At 34.0% G+C, this 19736-nt stretch overlaps 1 long non-coding RNA gene across 1 annotated transcript; it reads right to left on the bottom strand.

Moving 5' to 3' along the window:
- Positions 1-7695: 7695 nt before the first annotated feature.
- LOC120074710 lies at positions 7696-19435 on the bottom strand. Its single transcript, XR_005481047.1, has 5 exons — positions 19209-19435; positions 18917-19062; positions 15119-15338; positions 13829-14139; positions 7696-7888 (listed from the first exon to the last, which is right to left on the bottom strand). It is a non-coding gene; the product is annotated as an uncharacterized LOC120074710 (long non-coding RNA).
- Between the last annotated feature and the right edge of the window lie 301 nt (positions 19436-19736).

Genomic DNA, 19736 nt, shown 5'->3' with positions numbered 1-19736 from the left:
AGAACTTCCCAAGATCTTCCCTACTATCCTCTTGGTGCTCTAGATTGAGTAGTGAGACTCAAAATAAGTCTAGATTAAGGGAATTTGGAGACTAACTCATAGCAGCAACCCAACGTGAAGAACACCCTTCTTCTCATGAATTTTTCAGAAAAATTCTATCGGTTGTGATCACTTCAACACTCCAATCTCTTCAATATATTGCAGACTATCATGCAAAGAGATTTGCTGCATGAGATGTAGCTCATGCTTGGAGTTAATGAAGCTTGAAGAGTGGGTTGTTCGTGAGCTACTTCATGGAGACAATGGAAAATGCCAAACAAACAGAAGTTCATAGTTAGCTCAGGATTAAGGTCAAGTTACCTAGGTCATCGCTTTGAAATAGTCAGTCTTAAACAGTAAACAATGTTATAAAGTAAGAGTGATTGGTTTCGTGGTCTGATCTTGCACAAAACTCATTTGCACAGAACGCCCCCACTTCTCATGTCCCAACATGAATGAATTAGGATCACTTCGTTTGTAGCACTTTACAACTCTTTGTAACAACTACAGAGTAGGCCGCATCTAATAATGTTACCAGAATCAGGGCACCCAATCTTATTCATATATTATATATCATTTTGACTATTTACTCGAACATGATCCACTTATATTCTCCACATAAAGTTCAAGTACTCATATAATAGTCAAGGGACTTAGATTTATTGGATTTCTAAAAAACAATATATTCAATAACAATTTATTGATTTTTAAGAATAAGTTCTATTTTTTACAAACCACGAGTTTTAGGACATAAATCTTTAAATTTATTATACTTCGATCTTAGCCGTTAAATATCTGAATATTTGCAAATGATTTTTAACAGTTTGATTCTTAACAAAAGTTGCTATGAGATAGAACAAACATATTTTCTGAAAATGAACATTTCATTCAAAACAAAAATATGTGCTATTCATTACAAGTTTTGCAAAAGCAGGTAATATCATCATCAGCAACAACTTCTCCCACTGGTCAAGCTGAGTAAACGGTCCTCAGGAACTAGTTAGCCTGTTTACCTTTCTCTGCTCTCTTCTCAGCAAGATATTTAGGGCAATTTCTCTTCTAGCCCTCGTTGCACTGGAAACATTTCCTTTTCTCTACAGCGGTTTTCTTGGTTTTCTTGCTAGCAGGCTTCTTCTTCCCTTTCCCTTTGTCATTATTCGCTGGAATACTCTTACTCTACGAAGAAGAGGTAACATTAGGCTTGGAGGACGTTCCTCTCTTCTTAGCAGAAGCAACATTTACTTCAGATTCCAGACCCTTAGTTCTTAACATTGTCTGGAAAGTCTGCAGCTCATTCAATAGAGTAGTCAAGTTGTATTCAATTTTATTCATCAATGCATTCGTACAGAATTGCAGAAAACTCTTCGGAAGAGATTCTAGAATAAAACCAACTTGGCTTCTTACGTCCATCACAACATCGTTTACTTCAGCCACATTAAAGTGGACCATCATGCCCAGGACATGTTTACGAACTGAGGTCCCCTTTTTAATGCGGCTGTTATAAACGTATTTGATAGCATCATGCCTCAGGGTGAAGGATGGTTTTCCAAACATCCCTCTCAGAGATTTCACAATCTCTTTGGCAATACTCATATCCTTAAGTTTCTTCCCCAAAACGTCAGACAAACTAGCGAGAATATAAGCACGGGTTTTATCATTCACCCTGATCCATCTATCAAACGCTTCCCGAATAGTTCGTTTGGAATTAGAGCTAGTAATGGGAGGACATTCCTCTGTTAAGACAAATCTCAAATCGTCTATCGTAAGTATCGTGTTCAAATTTGATTTTCACGTCACATAGTTATCCCTAATCAGTTTATCCGATACCAACAATTGTATAATTGAACTCGTCATTCTGAATTATAAACAAATTCTATAAATGAATTGCTTTTAAATCCAATCAAGTTTTAGTAAAGTGATAATGTACCCATATTGTAACGATACTTAAGTGATTTAGAACAAGTGCTACCGAGGGGCAGTCAAGAATTCCTTCACAAAAGCAAGACAATACTATCTCCAGAATAACTCATATTCCAATAGTCATTTAGTTATCGTTTTTGGTCAAGATCTTTACTAACACTTAGTAATTCTTGTAAGTGTAGACCTGCCATTTTCAGATCTTACAAAATAGTATGAGTATGCCTCCGAAATAGAAGAGAAATACCCAAGATGGAACTATAAGACCCTATTCATTTTACTGAAGTCTGGGTTGTTCTGAATCCTATGTTATAACCCCCCGTGGGGATCACCGCAATTAACGACTAGCTAGTGCTGGCTAAAAACGATAGCAGGCGTAATATAAAAATCTCACAGTTAAAACTAATGGAGGAGACTGTAGGACAATGTTGACACATTTCCTTCACCCACTTACTATGAACGACTTCCCTCATTCACCTTGTTATTGACCCATACAAACACTTTCCAAATGGAGTAGTAGAGGTAAAATTGACACGAAGCTGAGCATGGATCTCAAGGTGTGAACTCTCGAGGACATGAAAGCTAATAACAGTTAATCTTCCACTGAAGTGTTCTAAATATTTGGGTAAATTTATGCTTATGTTCTTTTCGGCTAATAAAAACAACCCTTAGTCTAGATTGTTTATCCAAGTATAACATTTATAAATAAATTTTAAACCTACGATGTCTAGGTGATAAACCGTTTTTATTACTTCACACCGCTCAAGTATACTAATAAAATCGGTTACCAACGCTCAGTTAATTCAGCTATAATCCACAGGTAGGAGGTGTTCTGTAGACCGTCAACTTAAGTACCTCTAGCCTTCGACAGGATTATATACCGGTTGAGTTTGTAACCCTAGTTTTACAAGTTTAACGACCTATTTTAACTATTAAAATAAGTGGTTAACCTAAGTGAGCATGCAGCTGTTCTTTGTTATGGATTTTAAACGTCTAACCCAATTTTATAACAGCTTACAAAATTTTAGACATGCTAAACATCCACGAAAAACAACAAAGGCATTCAATATCTAATATAACTATTATATTAAATAAAAGAAACCCTAACAGCATACTATATATTATAACATTTTATAATATACTTTCAATGCATGTAACATGCTTTCTACGGTGGGATTTTAAATCTATATGGCATACTATATGCACATACAAAATTTATTTAATTATAATATACATCACAAGCATAAATAATTAAATACTAACTGATATGGCTTTAGTTTTGGCAAAAAAAAAAAAGCAAACAAAACCTAATTATTACAAAACAGCTTCTGAACCGCTTCCGGACCGCTCGAATCGCTCCAAAAAGAACTCAAATAGCTTGAACTGGACCCGAACCGTCTGAACCAGACCAGCCAAAAACCATTTGAGGCTGAACCGAACCAGACCACAAGAGAACTGATCGAACCGGCAGCTCTCGCCCTTGCTCAACATATCGCTAAGTCTCATCATTTAACAATGACGACCATCGTCATGCGTTTGCCTGATCATTTAGTGTTTACGTGATTGCTTAGTAACTATCGCATAGCTCCTGATCAAGCTACACGATTGTGTAGTGTCTTCCTTCTATCGCATAGTGTCATCGTCTAGTGCCGAAGGACGCTACACGATTGCTTAGTGTCCAACATTATTGTGTAGCTCCATCGTTTAGCGCGGAACATTACTACACGATTGCTTAGTGCTATCGTATAGTATTCAACGCATCGCCTAACTTCGCATATAGGTAAACGATCACGTAGTGCTATCGCTTAGCATCTCAATGCATCGCTTAGCTGGCTTATAGAGGTAAACGATCGTGGTAAGCGATTGTGAAACGCTATTGTATAGCTCTTCACCGCATTGCTTAGCTACCACCCGAAGCTACACGATCGAGTAGTGCCATCGTATAGTAATACAATGCATCGCTTAGTTCCCGCAGGTACACGATCGTCTAGCGCACAACACCTCAACGATCAACGCCCTATGCTACACGATCGTTTAGCTTTTCTTCACATCGTCTAACGCATGAAACTAAACGATCGTTTAGCTACTGAAGCTCAACGACGATATGAGCAGAGGCTGATTTTCTGGAATCTACAACTCGGTCTCTTCGCTTATTTCTTCAAATTACAACTTAATTTCAACTCTAATGACTCCAAATAAATTACAGACTCTTGGGAACACATATAAACTCATAAAGCAATAGTCAATGATAAATTTAAATGAGAAATCAAAGAGAAATTAAAAGCCAAAACTCAAAGAACCATATCAATACAGTAGTTTCATATAACTCATAGAAAACACCAACCAAACCAAAATTAAACTGTTGCGATCACTTCAAAACACTTCAATCTCTTCAATATATTGCAGACTATCATGCAAAGAGATTTGTTGCATGAGATGCAACTCATGCTTGGAGTTAATGAAGCTTGAAGAGTGGGTTGTTCGTGAGCTACTTCATGGAGACAATGGAAAATGCCAATTTTCCAACTTTGTGATTTTTCTTCTTTTTTAATTTTGATAAATTGATTTCATAAATCAATTTCATTTAATAAAATTGAAAATATTATTAATTTTACGAAATTAATTTCATAAATTAATTTTCTTAATAAAGTTAATAAATAAGTATTTAAACAATTTAAATAATTCTAATTAATTTAATATCAAATATTAAATTAATTTTACACAATTTCATCTTTAAATATTTAAAACATATTTAAATATTATTTCTCCAATTTCATTTAATTCTAATTTGAACACTTCAAATAAACTTATTACGCTACTCTAGAGCTAAACCATTTACGAGCTAGTAGGGGGACCTTGCGAACCTACAGATCATGGGCTCCAACAATTCGAGATTAATCAACTAAACTCATTAGACCGATATAACCCCCATTTGTTAACTAATGGGTGATTCCACTAAAGCTCATAGTTGAACTCCTCTCACAGGTTGTTCGTAATAACGGTTGGGACGAATCTCTGTTTTACCCCCGAAATTACCTCTTGTTCCTTAAGTTTCACTTATCCTCTAATGAACAATTGATTTGTGATCTAATCAACAAATCGAATCCCTCTCAGGCTAATGAGAGGGTGAGACCTCTTGTTCAAAACCCAGAATCAACACTTGAAGGGAACAACGTCTCTACTAACTCTAATTGGGTAGGAGTAAATTCCGTCTTACACCCTATGTCCCCAGCTATTCATCCGATCTTATCCCTAAAATGGAAGCTTATTGAGCAGAGACAATTGGTATACTCTCACCATTTGTAGATCAAAGGATAATCTCGAACAAACAGGAGTTCATAGTTAGCTGAGGATTAAAGTCAAGTCACCTAGGTCATTGCTTTGAAATAGTCAGTCTTAAACAGTAAACAACGTTATAAAGTAAGAGTGACTGGTTTTGTGGTCCAATCTTGCACAAAACTCATTTGCACAGGACGCCCCCACTCCTCATGTCCCAACATGAATGAATTAGGATCACTTCGTTTGTAGCACTTTACAACTCTTTATAACAACTACAGAGTAGGCCGCATCCAATAGTGTTACCAGAATAAGGCACCCAATCTTATTCATATACTATAGATCATTTTGACTATTTATTCGAACTTGATCCATTTTTATGTCTCCACATAAAGTTCAAGTACTCAAATACTAGTGAAGGGACTTGGGTTTATTGGATTTCTAAAAAAAAATATATTCAATAACAACTTATTGAATTTTAAGAATAAGTTCTATTGTTTACAAACCACGAGTTTTAGGACATAAAACACAACACAATTTAATATGTGAACCCGTTACAAGATCTAAAATGTAATAATCTTTTAAACATTTTAAGAATTGATTAGTCATTTTAAATTAAAACAAAAAATTATAAATGAAGATTGATAAAACAGGCAGAAATGCACGTTATTACAATGCAAAGACATAAAACAATGTAGGATTGCGATGGTAAAAAATATGTAAAATCGTGGCCAAAAGCATTAAGTTGAGAACATTTCGATCGCATGCGTCCATCGCATTTAACCAACTAATTTACGTATTTTGTGTAGGAAAATGCATTGGCGATGGGCAGAATTGTGATCCAAGGAATTCAGCATCCGAACACATTAAAAGATTGTGATCGCAAGGCTATGCGATCGTATACATTCGCGAAGATCTGCTCAAGAAGGTGGCCACATAGAGACGGAGCATCAAGGTGGACGCTTAATAAATCACGATGGTACAGAAAGCTGATGACGGTCGAATCCGAATTAAGTTGACAAGCCGTTAACGACACACTATAGCAAGTACACTCAACTTTTTGGTGACAATTAATTGGCGCATCAAACAGAGAATTAATGACATCCCATTAGCGCAATCATTTGAGAGAAAAAGCTCTCTTCACCCTGAAGCTCTATAAATACCGAAGGCCACCTTCGTTAAAGGAGTTCAGCTGTTCAGAATTTTTGAGTTCTTCTTCGCCATATACATAGTTAGCTGTAGTCTGTAACTTTTATACTTAGAAGGCGAAGGCGAGTGAAGAGAGAAGACGCTAGAGGATCGTTCCTGGTCAGCTCGAGAGAGTGCCGTGAAGTGTCGAGAATGGAGAGAGGGTCAACTCTTGCTAACGCAAGATTATCCTTTTGGGCAGAGTAGAGAAAAATGCAATGTAAAAGCCTTGGGAACCAAGACATTGCTACCAGAATCCCCATCCTTACTTCCCATTGTCATTCTGTATCCTGTTTCATTTATAAAATGACAATTGCATCTTTATATCTGTTCACTCTCTTTACATTACGAATGAGTGACTAAATTTCTGAATGGGTTGAGAAGCACTTAGCTAGCATGACCTAAGATCTTCATTGTATGCGATTATCTTGTCTTATGTATACATCCATCACCCCTTTAAAGTGCTCAAGAGAGAGTCTAAAGAAAGAACCTAGGCTTGAGGGAGCTAGGTTAAAATCTAGGCTTGAGAAAGTTAGATTAGAACTGCATAAGTAAGGGATAGAAACTTAGAGATAAGTTTTGTTTTCTAACATGCATCACATGCACCCTAGAAATAGGTTATGGTAGTATGCGGTCGCCTTGTGTATGTGTGTGTCATTCATCATCGCATAGACAAGAATATAGGCTTAGACGTAAGTCCTATAGACATCATTGCGTACATCACATGCATCCTAAAACTAGGAGCTGTAGCATTTGCATTGAGAGATGATTTGCTATTGTATGTGTGTAGCATGACCACATAATGTGAACGCAATCTTAGGAAGTGTTAGCTAAATCCCTTCTCAACCCGTTCCCCCGCATACTCATTGTAACTTTCGTTGTTATTAACTCTTTCTCAATTCTACCGCATAGAATCTATACCTTAAACAAACATACCAACCAATTCATTATTTATTTGTCACCGCAAAGAAATTTGAAATCACCGTCGCATACTGTCTCCATAGTTCCTGTGTTCGACCCTGGGCTTTTCAGGCAACCTAGTAGGATTTATACTTGGATTTTGCTAGGAAAATTTGCATGCACAACGCATACACCACCATTAAAATATACACCATTATTTCATTATATTCACAACGCATCAAAGATGCACACATTCCCAAACATCAAAACACTATCATTAAAACAAAATGAAATACTAACTTGATCACAAGTTTAGATGAGTAAAATCCCAATATAATATCAACTTACTTCAATCTTTTCCTAAATGAGCTCAAAGTTATATCAATCAAAATTAGTACCAACACGAGTTGTCACAAGTTTACATAACAAAAATCACAATGTAAGGTATTTGAAGCACAAAAGATCAGTTTGAAACAAAAATATAAAATACCTCCAAATTCTTTGCATTTTCATCTAGATTGAACTTTGTGAAATCTCGTATTAGCCCGTCATCATGAAGACATAAAATCTGGCATATAAAAATTCAAATATGTAAGCACATTAGAATAACAAATTGAAGTAGGGGACATAATTACATTAACAAAATCCAATTTCTTACAAACTATATGAAAACCATGCTCAACCTCATTAACATATAAATTATTATAAAAGGACCATCAAAATAACTATTGGGGGGGGCAGGGGGGCAGGGAGGACCATTTCTTATCAACATTAAAACATTTCCAAATTCTAATATCAAAAGAAAGAGAAAAAGAGAACACATGAATCCTATCAGAAATCAAAGCAAATATAAGGACTGTCACACCCCCTTCTAAGTTTACCTCTAAAACCCGAAAGGAGGTGGGAAGACAATAGATATCACTTTTTCATGATACCTACTGCCTATCTGAACCTTTTGCACTCATTAAACTTTAAGCCAAGGATATAAACAACTGGCTAAACTCACTTTATTACAAATAATATAACGTTTATACAATTCCCAGACTTAACTACAAAGTTTACAACAACGATTCAAAAATTGGTAGCGTGGTTGTGGCGTGACAGACCTTGATCTTAGCAGCACCCTGGAACTCATCATCTTTCATTACTATTGGGGTTGATGCCCTAAAGTCTCGTGTCCTGTAGTTTGTAAACAGTACATACGAACACCTGTGATTGTTAATATATGATATTTGCTTCACATCTTGTTGTTTTGCTCATTTACTTGTTTTAGTTGCTTTACCACAAACCAATAAACAATCCTTGATTATCTGTATGTGACTCAAGTATGTATGTGATGACAAACAAGTGGATCATGTCCTTAGTGATAACCAGAATGGTCTATAGTATATGGATATAGAAGGGAAACCTTATCCTGGTAATGCTACGGACGTGGCCCACTTTGTGGAATGGTCACAAGTGTTGTGGCTTGCCACAAATGATCTGATCCTGATCATTTATGTTGGGGATATGCGAGCAAGGGCGTCCTATACAAAGAGTTTGTATAAAACCTGACCACGAAGTGTTAATGTCTCATTATATAACACCGTTCATGACAGAGACTTCACTTCACTAGGATGACCATAGGTAACATGACCTCAATCCTGAGTGAGTTGAGAACTCCTGCCATTGAGGGCGGTCTTTTGATTTGTATGGGTGCGAGTGGCCAAGTCGCCGATTCAAACCTACCATTTTAGGGATACGTCTGATTTGAGAGCTAGGAACTCAGCTACACAATAAGGAATTCACTCCTTTCCTGACGCAGGGGTAAGTAGATAAATGACTCCCTTAAGGGCTGATTCTAGGGCTTGAACGATGTGGCGCCACACACCTTCTCTTGGCCCAAGAGGTGTTTGCACATAGCTGGACTATGTTGTATTGTTCATTAGAGGAATCAGTGGTACTTAAGGAGTGAGATGTAACTACAGGGGAAAAATGGCCCAGCTGTACTTACGAGCATCTGTGAAGGGTCATCGTACTCATGATTGGTTATATCCAATGGACACAGAAATATATCTGTGGTAAGAAGGGTTCAACTGTTGGTCTTTAGTGGAATCACTGACAGTTAATGGATGGTAAATCTCGTGGCTAAAGAGTTTAGTCAACTATTCATGTACCGTTGAAGCTTCGAGCCACTTGTCCATTAGGTCACCTAGGTAGCTTGGATAAAGTCGAGAACTAGTTTGGGTTAATTTAAAATGTTTAAATTTACAAGAGAAAGTACAATTATATATGATATAATTGACTAAATGTATGAGATACATTATTTTGGAGGAAATTAGATATAAATATGATTTATATCAAATATAGGAAAAATACTATAGTAGATATATGATATCAAATTATAGGATATAAATATAATATGATTATATTTATTAAATTAATTGATTAATTATTTTTAATTAACCAATTTTTTCACGTTTAGTAAATGGGATCGTGGGCACCAAAGGTTATGTAACCGGTGGGATATAAGTTGAAAATCGTTTTCAATTTGTGTGAGTTTTTTGAGTCGTGCAAAAGAAACCCCGTGCGCAAAAAAGAAAATGTGAAAAAATGATCGTCAAGAGCCTATACGATATCTTCTCAGTCGTCTAAACGATCATCTAACTCACACGTCCCTTAAACGATCGTCTAGTTTTTCCTAAACGATTGTGTAATTTTACTATACGATAGGCATCCCCGCTATACGATAGTGAAGTTCTTCTCGTGCACGCTTATCGTCTACAAGATTTGTTTTCCTCCGTCTTCTACCAAACTCACTAGAGCCCACTCTCTGGGTTTTTGACGCTGAGGATACCCGGGTCTCCCTATTGGTGGTGTTGTACCCATCTTCTTGATCGTGTACGTTTGGATCGTGCAGTTTTCGACGAGAGATTCGCTAGGGTGCTGGTAAATCGGTGGAATTCTTCTGCTGTCGTGGGTTCATACATTTGAAGATTGTCTTCCTCTGGTAATGAAACTCTTCTCTATGCTTTATTGTATACTGAGCATGTTGTTGTTGAATTGTATTATGCATAACTGTTATTTAGAATGTATATCGTTTGTATTCCGGTCACTATGAAAATCGGACCGATCTAAACCCGCTCATGGAATTCTCGTTTTTGAGTTCCTTCAATTACCTAGGAAGAAAAACATGAAAGAAAAGAATGAGCTTCAAGAAGCTCAGTGAGTGACTTATAACATAACATAAAACTTTTGCACAAACTGGAAGCTAATAATTGAACTGAGTACTAGACAAGCACATCATATCTGTATAACTTAAACTTGTCTTTGCGGAAGGCATAACCTTGACATCTGGAAGGCATAACTGTTCTGATCCTTAGTTAAGAAAGAACCTTTTTGTTCGTCTCCCTGCGTTTCCCTAGCTTTCATACAACATATCATATCTAAACATATTATTAGCTAAGAGGGAGACCTTTTTACTCAACTCCCAATCATAATCTATACTAAGGTGTGGACCCTTTTGCCATCACCTTTTAACTAATCTATATTTGAGGGAGAGGCCCTTTTGAACAGCCCTTCGCCTTATTTTTCTTTTAAGGGTGAGTCCCTTTTGTTCAACCCTTTAATCTAGCCTTTAAACTTGTCCTATGTGTATATAAAACTATATTGGATCCTATCATCAAGAATCACAATTAAAACTTTCGTAACCTAAGTGGGCATGCAACTGTTCTTTGTTATAGATTTTAAACGTCCAACCCAATTTTATAACAGCTTACAAAATTTTAGACATGCTAAACATCCACGACAAACAACAAAGGTATTCAATATCTAATATAAATATTATATTAAATAAAAGAAACCCTAATATGCATACTATATATTATAACATTTTATAACATACTTTCAATGCATGTAACATGCTTCCTATGGTGGGATTTTAAATCTACATGGCATACTATATGCACATACAATATTTATTTAATTATAACATATATCACATGTATAAATAATTAAACACTAACTGATATGACTTTAGCTTTGGCAAAAACCAAGCAAACCAAACATAATTATTACAAAACCTAGTTGTTCATAGCTTCTGGACCGCTTGAACCGCTTTAAAAAGAACTCAAATAGCTTGAATTGGACCCGAACCGTCTGAACCGACCAGCCAAAACCCATTTGAGGCTACACCGGACCGGACCACAAGAGAATCGGTCAAACCGGTAGCTCTCGCGCTTGCTCAACATATACATTCAAACATACTAATAAGCATTTGTAATGCTAAAGAGATCAAGAGATCACACCAGTTGAAGATTTCTTCTTCTAGCAAGTCTAAAACCCAACCGTCTACCTCGAACAATCACCACTCAAACAGAAGAAAACGAAGATGACACCACCACTCAGAGCCCTCAATATTCTTAGAGTTAGAATCCAAAGTGTGGGCTTTGTACAGATTTTGTAGAGGGAAAGAGGAAGAGAGACCGTACATAACGATCAAGCAAGTGGGAGATGAGGTCGTCTATTTCATAGACAAAATGCTTGATCGTTTAGGTGAAGTATATGATCGTGTAGGAAAAAGTAAGCGATCATCTAAACGATCGTGTAGGAAAAGGGTGAGCAATCGTCTAAACGATCGTGTAGGAAAAACTAAGTGATCGTCTATACGATTTTTTAGTAAATATCGGGAGCTAAACGATCGCTTAGGAAAAGGTAAATGATCGTTTAGTAAATAGCACGCGAAGGTGCAATCGATAAGCGATCGCTTAGCAATATCGTATATGTAAGCGATCGTGTAGGCACTATTGTATAGGCACCTATTTTCTAAGCGATGACACACTTTTTAACACAATGTCTGCGCATCTCATGCGTAGCACATTGTCAGCTATTTATGCATCTCAAAGTGATCTTTCAATACGTTCATCCGTTATTAGAACAGAAGAGACGCCGTTCCACTTCCCTTTTAACCGTCCAATGAATATGATCTCATCATATTCATAACACATAAATTAATATCATATATTAATTATAATATTTTTCTCCACTAGATATAAATCATATTTATACCCAATTTCCTCAAAATTAATGTATCTCATACATAAAATTAATTATATCGTATTGAATTAACTCGTTCAATTATATCATATATAATCTCCTTCTTGTCAATTTGAACATTTCAAACTGACCCAAAAACTTACTCTCAACTTGTATCCAAACTACCAAGAGGATCTTATGAACCTATGGCTCAAAACTCCAACGGTACGTGAATAGCTGACTAAACTCTTTAGTCACGATATCCACCATCCGTTAACTGCCAGGCATTCCACTAAAGACTGACAGTTGAACTTGCCATAGATATATTTCTATGTCTATTGGATATAACCAATCATCAATACGATGACCCTTCACAGATGCTCGTAATTATAGCAGACCAATTTACCGTTTTGCCCTTGTAATTATATCTTCCTCCTTAAGTACCACTGATCCTTCTAATGAACAATACAACATAGTCCTACCATGTGTGAACACCTCTTGGGCCATGAGAAGGTGCGTGACGCCACATCATTCAAGCCCTAGGATCAGCCCTTAAGAAAGCAATCTATCTACTTACCTCTGCTTTGGGAAATAAGTGAACTTCATCTTGTGAAGCTGAGTTCCCAGCTCCCAAATCAGACGAGTCCCCAAAATGGTAGGTTTGAATCGGCGCTCTGGCCACTTGCATCCATGCAAATCAAAGGACCGCCCTCAATGGTAGGAATTCCCAACTCACTCAGGATTGAGATCATGTTACCTATGATCATCCTAGTGATGTGAAGTCTCAGTCATGATCGAAGTTATATGGCAAGACATTAACATTTCGTAGTCAAGTCTTATACAAACTCTTTGTATAGGATGCCCCCACTTGCATGTCTACTACACGAATGATCAGGATCAGACTATCTGTGACAAGTCACAACATTTGTAACAATTCCACAATTCCACATAGCAGACCGCGTCCGTAGTGTTACCAGAATAAGGTTTCCCTCCTATATTCATATACTACAAACTATTTTGGTTGTCACTTAAGACATGATCTACTTGTATGTCACTACATATATGCTTAAGTTACATAAAGACAACCAGGGATATTATGTTTATTGGTTTGTGGTAAAATAAAAAACGTTTAAATGTGCAAAGTCAATAAGTGAAGTAAATATCATATATATTATACATCACATGTGTTCGTACAAAGTTGTTTACAAACTACAGGACACGAGACTTTAGGGTACAAACCCCAATACTTCTATCAACAAAATAGCTCATTTTCATAGAAATCGTGATCACTATATCAACAAAAGCAAACAAACCCCATTAATATAGAAAGAACCATACAAAGACCAATAAAATAACTATATTAAAGGGAGAGGTGATCACATTTAAACATAAAGACTACCATAACTGCAGGATAGTCGAAAAACTTCAATACACTTAATCTAATCCAACACTTTAACAAACTAATATTGTAAGAAGAATGTCTTATGAATATTACCTTTTAACTATCGTTCGATTTTTCCAAACTCCTTTCTGTGTTAGATATCTCTTCTTGAGTTGCCAACCTTCTTAAGATATCTTCAGTAACGACTTGTTGTGATTCAATTACACTTTGCAAATGTGCAACTTGAGCATTTGTTTCATTAGCATGTTGAAAACTTGCATTATTCCTAGCATTTCTTGGTCTTAGTCCCCAACCTTTGCCCTTCACATGCCCCGACCGTTACTCAACACTCGTTCACAGATTTCTCTATCTTCAATAGGTACATTTACTTCTTCTGAAGTTGTTTTTAATGTCGTCATCTCATCCTATAAATAAATATGTTATAGCATTATTATGGTGTAAAATAAGAAAAAAAAATATATAAACGCAAAAGTTTACTTATTTCTTTTTTGCCTTATCATTTGCCCATCCCTTCTTTGATTCCCATCTTCATATCATTTCCTTACATAGCTACCTAACAAATATGACATTTCTCATAATTAAAACCACCAAATTCATTGTCTTTCCTTCTTCTCTCTCATTTTGGTTTTTTCTCCATGGTTTTCCTATGCTACTCTTCAACAAAGCTTTCTCCAATGTCTAATCTGTTGGAATGCCTTGAATTTGTTTGTTGGCACTTTGAACAACCAAGTACGGGAGTCTCGCTTCCAATATAGTTTAGAGAACTTAGTCCAATAATCTTGATTAAACTACAATAATGATCAAGGAAGATGTTCTTACTTTAATCATAACCTTACAAATTAATTCAAACAATGAACTAGCTAGCCTTGAACTACAAAAAGAGTTTCCGGAGATTATATACCAATATATAAATCCAAACAAGTAAGTCTATCAAACTAAGAGAAAAGACTAATAGCAACCATTTTCATTTAGAAAAATACATAAACATAGACAAAAATACTTACAAACTTACAAACACAAATGAACTCAATAGAAACCGACTTATCAACTAACGCAAGTTACAAGATTATCAAAACTAAGAGGAAAGAATAATAAAATTTTAAACCAATAATTAGGAATTTTGAATCAAAATTTCAACATTTTAAACCATTCCAAAGAGTTCCAAACTTACAATACTCACCAACCACGTGCCAAAATTTCCAAAATCGATCCTTAAATTTGTTAGACAATGGTTCTTAACATCCTGAAACCTCCGTCTAACTTCAAAACATAGTGAGTATTAATAAGTTAAAACCAAAATCAAATGGGTATCAAAGATTTTTCAATAAGGCCCACAAACTCTAAGATCTTACCCCAAACCCCAAATCCAGCGAGAAAACTTACAGAGACGGCGGTAGAACCAGAAGGCACGGCAATGCAGAAGGTAGGTGTGTCTGGCGTTGTCTACTAGTGTCGTCTTCTTCCGACAGCTAGGTGCAGCCGGTTACGTACAACTGGTGAAGGATAATAGGAGCGATGTGTGTGGAGAGGAGGTGTGGAGGACCGCTATAATATAATGGGCTTTCTTCACCCGTGCTTTCTTTCCATCTTTGTTGTCTTCGAACTGAAGATAAGGATTTTTTTTTCTTTTACTTTTAACCTAACCCAAAAAGAAAATATATAAACATCTATATAATTTTCAAAATTCTTTCCTTTTCCCTCTCCAATTCCACATACCAAAATCTTCTTGAATTTTAAATCCCAATCCCTTTTGCCAACAAATTTAAACCAATTATCTATAAAAATTAAATTTTATTTTCTTTGCCTAATTATAAACATTTTCTAAGTTTCCTAATTAAAATTCAATTTCCCAAATTAATTAAAATTTAAATTAAAACCAAATTCTCCTTAAATTAAATTTAAATTTTCAAATCCTTCATTCCCAACAAATTAAACCGAATTATCTTCAAATCGATTAATCCACTTCAAATATATCCAAAATTTCAAATCTTCTTTGAATTGAAATAAATTCCCACCAAGAATTTAAATTGAATTATCTTAACCTAAACAATTCAATTTTGCCTCAAAAATTAAAATGAACCCCAAATAATTTAAGATAATTAAATTAAAAATTACCCCAAAATTTGTGTTGTTACAGAAACAGTGCAAAGCATATTAAGAATTATAGAACCTTAACTAAATATTCTAAAATTGACCCAAACATGTTCAATTTAGAAAATGTGCAACAATTTTTTCTCTTGTAGTAGTAAGTTCAATGCCAAAAATAGAGATGAAAAATAGTAAAAAAGAAAGGCTACCTCACTAATGAAGATGGAGTGAATGGGACAAAAGGAGGGAAATGAAAAAACTAAAGATGAGTGAGAGCGAAAAAGGAAAATATAGATGTTTTTACTTTTGTAATTATATTTCATTTTTAAGAAAAAACAAATCTTTTAGTGATGCAGTAATATGTTGCTAAAAACGATGAACTTTCTGTGACGCATGTTAATATGTCACATAAACTTTTAGTGACATCGATTTAGACTATGTCGTTAATATTGATTTTTTGTGGCATGTTTTCTGACGTGTCGCTATAAATTAGCATTTTGCAATAAGTTTTGGCTACGTCACTAAAGAATTGTCACTAAAAATGAATTTTATTGTAGTACCTTTTAAGTTTCATTTTAAAATTATACAGTAGGAATCATTCAATAATGTTCATCTTTAAACTAATATAGCAGGAAAAACTAGATATGTAATGAAGGTTCAGACTTTTCTTGATTCTATTTGTAATTTGCAACATTTTGGTTCTATTTAAGGCTTCATTTTTGTCAATCACAAGTGTAACTCTATCGGTCATGATGACTTAGCTTTCCATACACGAAAACTCAAATATTTGGCGATCTATCTTTAAGACCATCTTCCATGGATGAATATTCTTTCTAATTTGATTATTCCCTTAAGTTCTCTCGTGTTCTTGTTATACTCTCATAATAATAATAATAATAATAATAATATATTAGGGTGTGTTTGATAAGTTGAGTTGAATTTTGGTAATAATAGTACGTGGATAATAATTATCTATGTTATTAATAATTGTCTGTGCTTAGGGTGTAGAGATCAATTGAATTGAAAATAATTATTGTATGTCTTTTGGGTATAGACTTTGATTAAGTTAACTTTAAAATTCTTTGTTCTTAAGTACAAAGTTGAATTGGGTTGAATTATGATTATTTGGCACAATTTTTTATAACCTAAAAAGCATGAATTTTTTTATATATTTTTTCTGTTTCTAAACTTTTTGTTCTACCATTCAACTACACAAATACTGTACCAATTTTTTAGCACTAATTTGAGATGTGAACTCAAAAACTTCAAATATATTTTATAATTTACAGTGTTACTATTGCACTTGATGTAGACAAAATAGTACCTTTTATAAAATCAACAACCTTACACCATATTTTTATGGAAATTTATTAAATAATAATCATCTCCGTATAAGAAAAAAAAAACAAAATGTGAAGATATTTCTAAAATTTATCAAGTAATACTTATAGATACTTTTGTTTTTTTCCTCTCTAAAGTCAACAATAATAAATAATAGTCACATTTTTTTAATTTTATTGAAATTTGAAAGTATATGAACTGCAATAAGAATGAAACTCAAAGGAGAAGGATATTTTAACCTCAATTGTTTTTTTTAAGTAATACATTTGCTAGTTTTAGGACTAAAATTTGAAATTTCTCTTTTAATTTAATTTTAGGTCAAGACTATATACCATTGTCAATTATGTTCATGTGAGGTTTTCTAAACTTTAAGGGGTCTAAAGTTTTTTAGTTCAACAAATTACCAAGCTTCAACATAAATGTTTAGCATATTTTTCAATTGATTTTTAATTTTTATCTTATAAAGCAATTGATTTTTATTTTTTACTCCAATCATTTTCACTCTACTCTTATTAGTGTGTGCACGCATAAGACGCTATAACAAATAATGGATATGGTAGTTAACGAGAAAAACTATAATAGATCTTTTATAGCATTTTGTGAAGATCTTGACAATCTATTTATTAAAAAAATCTAGAACTTTTGACCGTATTTTTTATTAGTTATATTGAATGCTATTAAAAACTTTTAAAACATATAACATATTTACCTTATTATTGAAAAATATTACAACGCTACTTATTAAAACTAGAATAATTTTCTATAGCTCATAAAAAAGCTATTATAACTTTATAATAACATTTTTTTAATGCTATTCCAAGTGTTTATAAGCCTTTTTTATGCACTATTAATATACTTTATAGCTCGTTCTTTACGTTATTAAAAGTTTTTGTAGCCTTTCTTGTCAATTATATATTACCCATTGTCATAATAGTCATTTTTTGAGTTTTTTTTATTACTTCTAATGGTGAAATAAACCATTTCACTAATTTTCATCATATATAATGTAAAACAATACAATTATTTTTTTATATCATGATACTTAAAATATCCCAAGTCTCGTCTCATAATTGAAATTTTGTAATTCATTTAATTAATGTCTAATATAATGAAAGAAAGTCATAAAGTAATTTCAATAAAGTGAATAGACAAAATACAAGATTCACCAAACTTTAAATATTAAAATAATGAGTTTAAAATTCAAGACTAAGTAAGTTGCCATCTTCATCTATATGCAAAACCTCAATATTCCATCCATCTACAAAAATAAGTACAAAATAAATTATACGTTTAACCAAATTTTATTTCGAACTCTTCTAAACTTATAAATTATTAATTTCACATTGCAATAGAATTGTTTTTCTTTGGATGTGCAATAAAAAAAACAAATCTAAAGGGAGATTAAGATTTTAGAGAGCATAAATTAAGGAACATGTGAAGCAATTAATACCCACAAAGGAAAAACATAAGCTTCCAGCCTTTTATACAAATCATATAGCAAAATTAAGCAACTAGTTTAAAGCACTTCATTATGAACTTGTTATCCAATGGAAAATGACTCATACTATTCTTTCATGATATCTACTAAGATATACAAATATTCTAATTTAGGATCTAAGATAATCAAAGAGAAACATGATTTTACAATCATTGATATATCCAACCAAATTTCTAAACTTTTCAAAAAGGTAAATTTTGAATATGAAACTTCTATATCATATTTTATAAATTTAACAATTATCAAACACTAACCTGTCTAGAAGGGATAGCATAGCAGTTCTGGCTTCAATCTCCTTGACACCCACATCAAAACGATGACTAATAACCCCACACTTGTTCAGTCTGTCGTTCAGTTCAACAACAAAATTTTCAAATCTATGGAAAAAGATTTGAATTCCCTGAAGCGGAAACAATTGAATGCCTTGTGTCTTGAAATTGTTTTACAGAACTTAAATTCAGAGACGATGGAAACAGGAAGATAAACAAAAATTCTAAGCATGCTTCTACTGTAAAAATAGATAGGAAAGGGGAAAACGAAACTAACCCTTGTAGTGTCACTTCCTCATGATTCCACTCTATGGTAAGAACTCGACTTCTCTTGAACTCGGCAACACCACGAACACAGCAACCCAAAAGACAACAACTCCAAAACAAATACTACCACAAGTGTTTTGAGTTATTCTCAAGGTGAGAATTACAACGAAGTTTAAGGGGACCGCTTAGATAAATTTTGGTGAAAAGGAAGTGTTTTTTGGCTGAGAGAGTTTTTCCACAGAGATGGAGGAAGATGAAGAATAGAGGGATTTCTATAAAAACTCAATTTCACATTCAATCTCCCTCTCCTCAAAAATTCCCTTCTTTTAATGGATACAAGAGCAGTTTAAAAGTCTCTATTATATCACATGTAACATATAATCTATAGTTTATATTATATCCCACATAATATAACCTATAGTTTTTATTTCTTTCACATAATTTATAACATTAATATGAATCATATTCATATTAATTTTTAACCTATAGTTTTTATATGAATCATATTCATATTATTAATATTTAAATCATATTCAAA

Source organism: Benincasa hispida, chromosome 3 (assembly GCF_009727055.1).
Source record: "Benincasa hispida cultivar B227 chromosome 3, ASM972705v1, whole genome shotgun sequence".
NCBI classification, from domain to species: domain Eukaryota; kingdom Viridiplantae; phylum Streptophyta; class Magnoliopsida; order Cucurbitales; family Cucurbitaceae; genus Benincasa; species Benincasa hispida.
The sequence above is the reverse complement of the archived record's forward strand: the minus strand, read 5'-3'. Positions and strand labels throughout refer to the sequence as shown.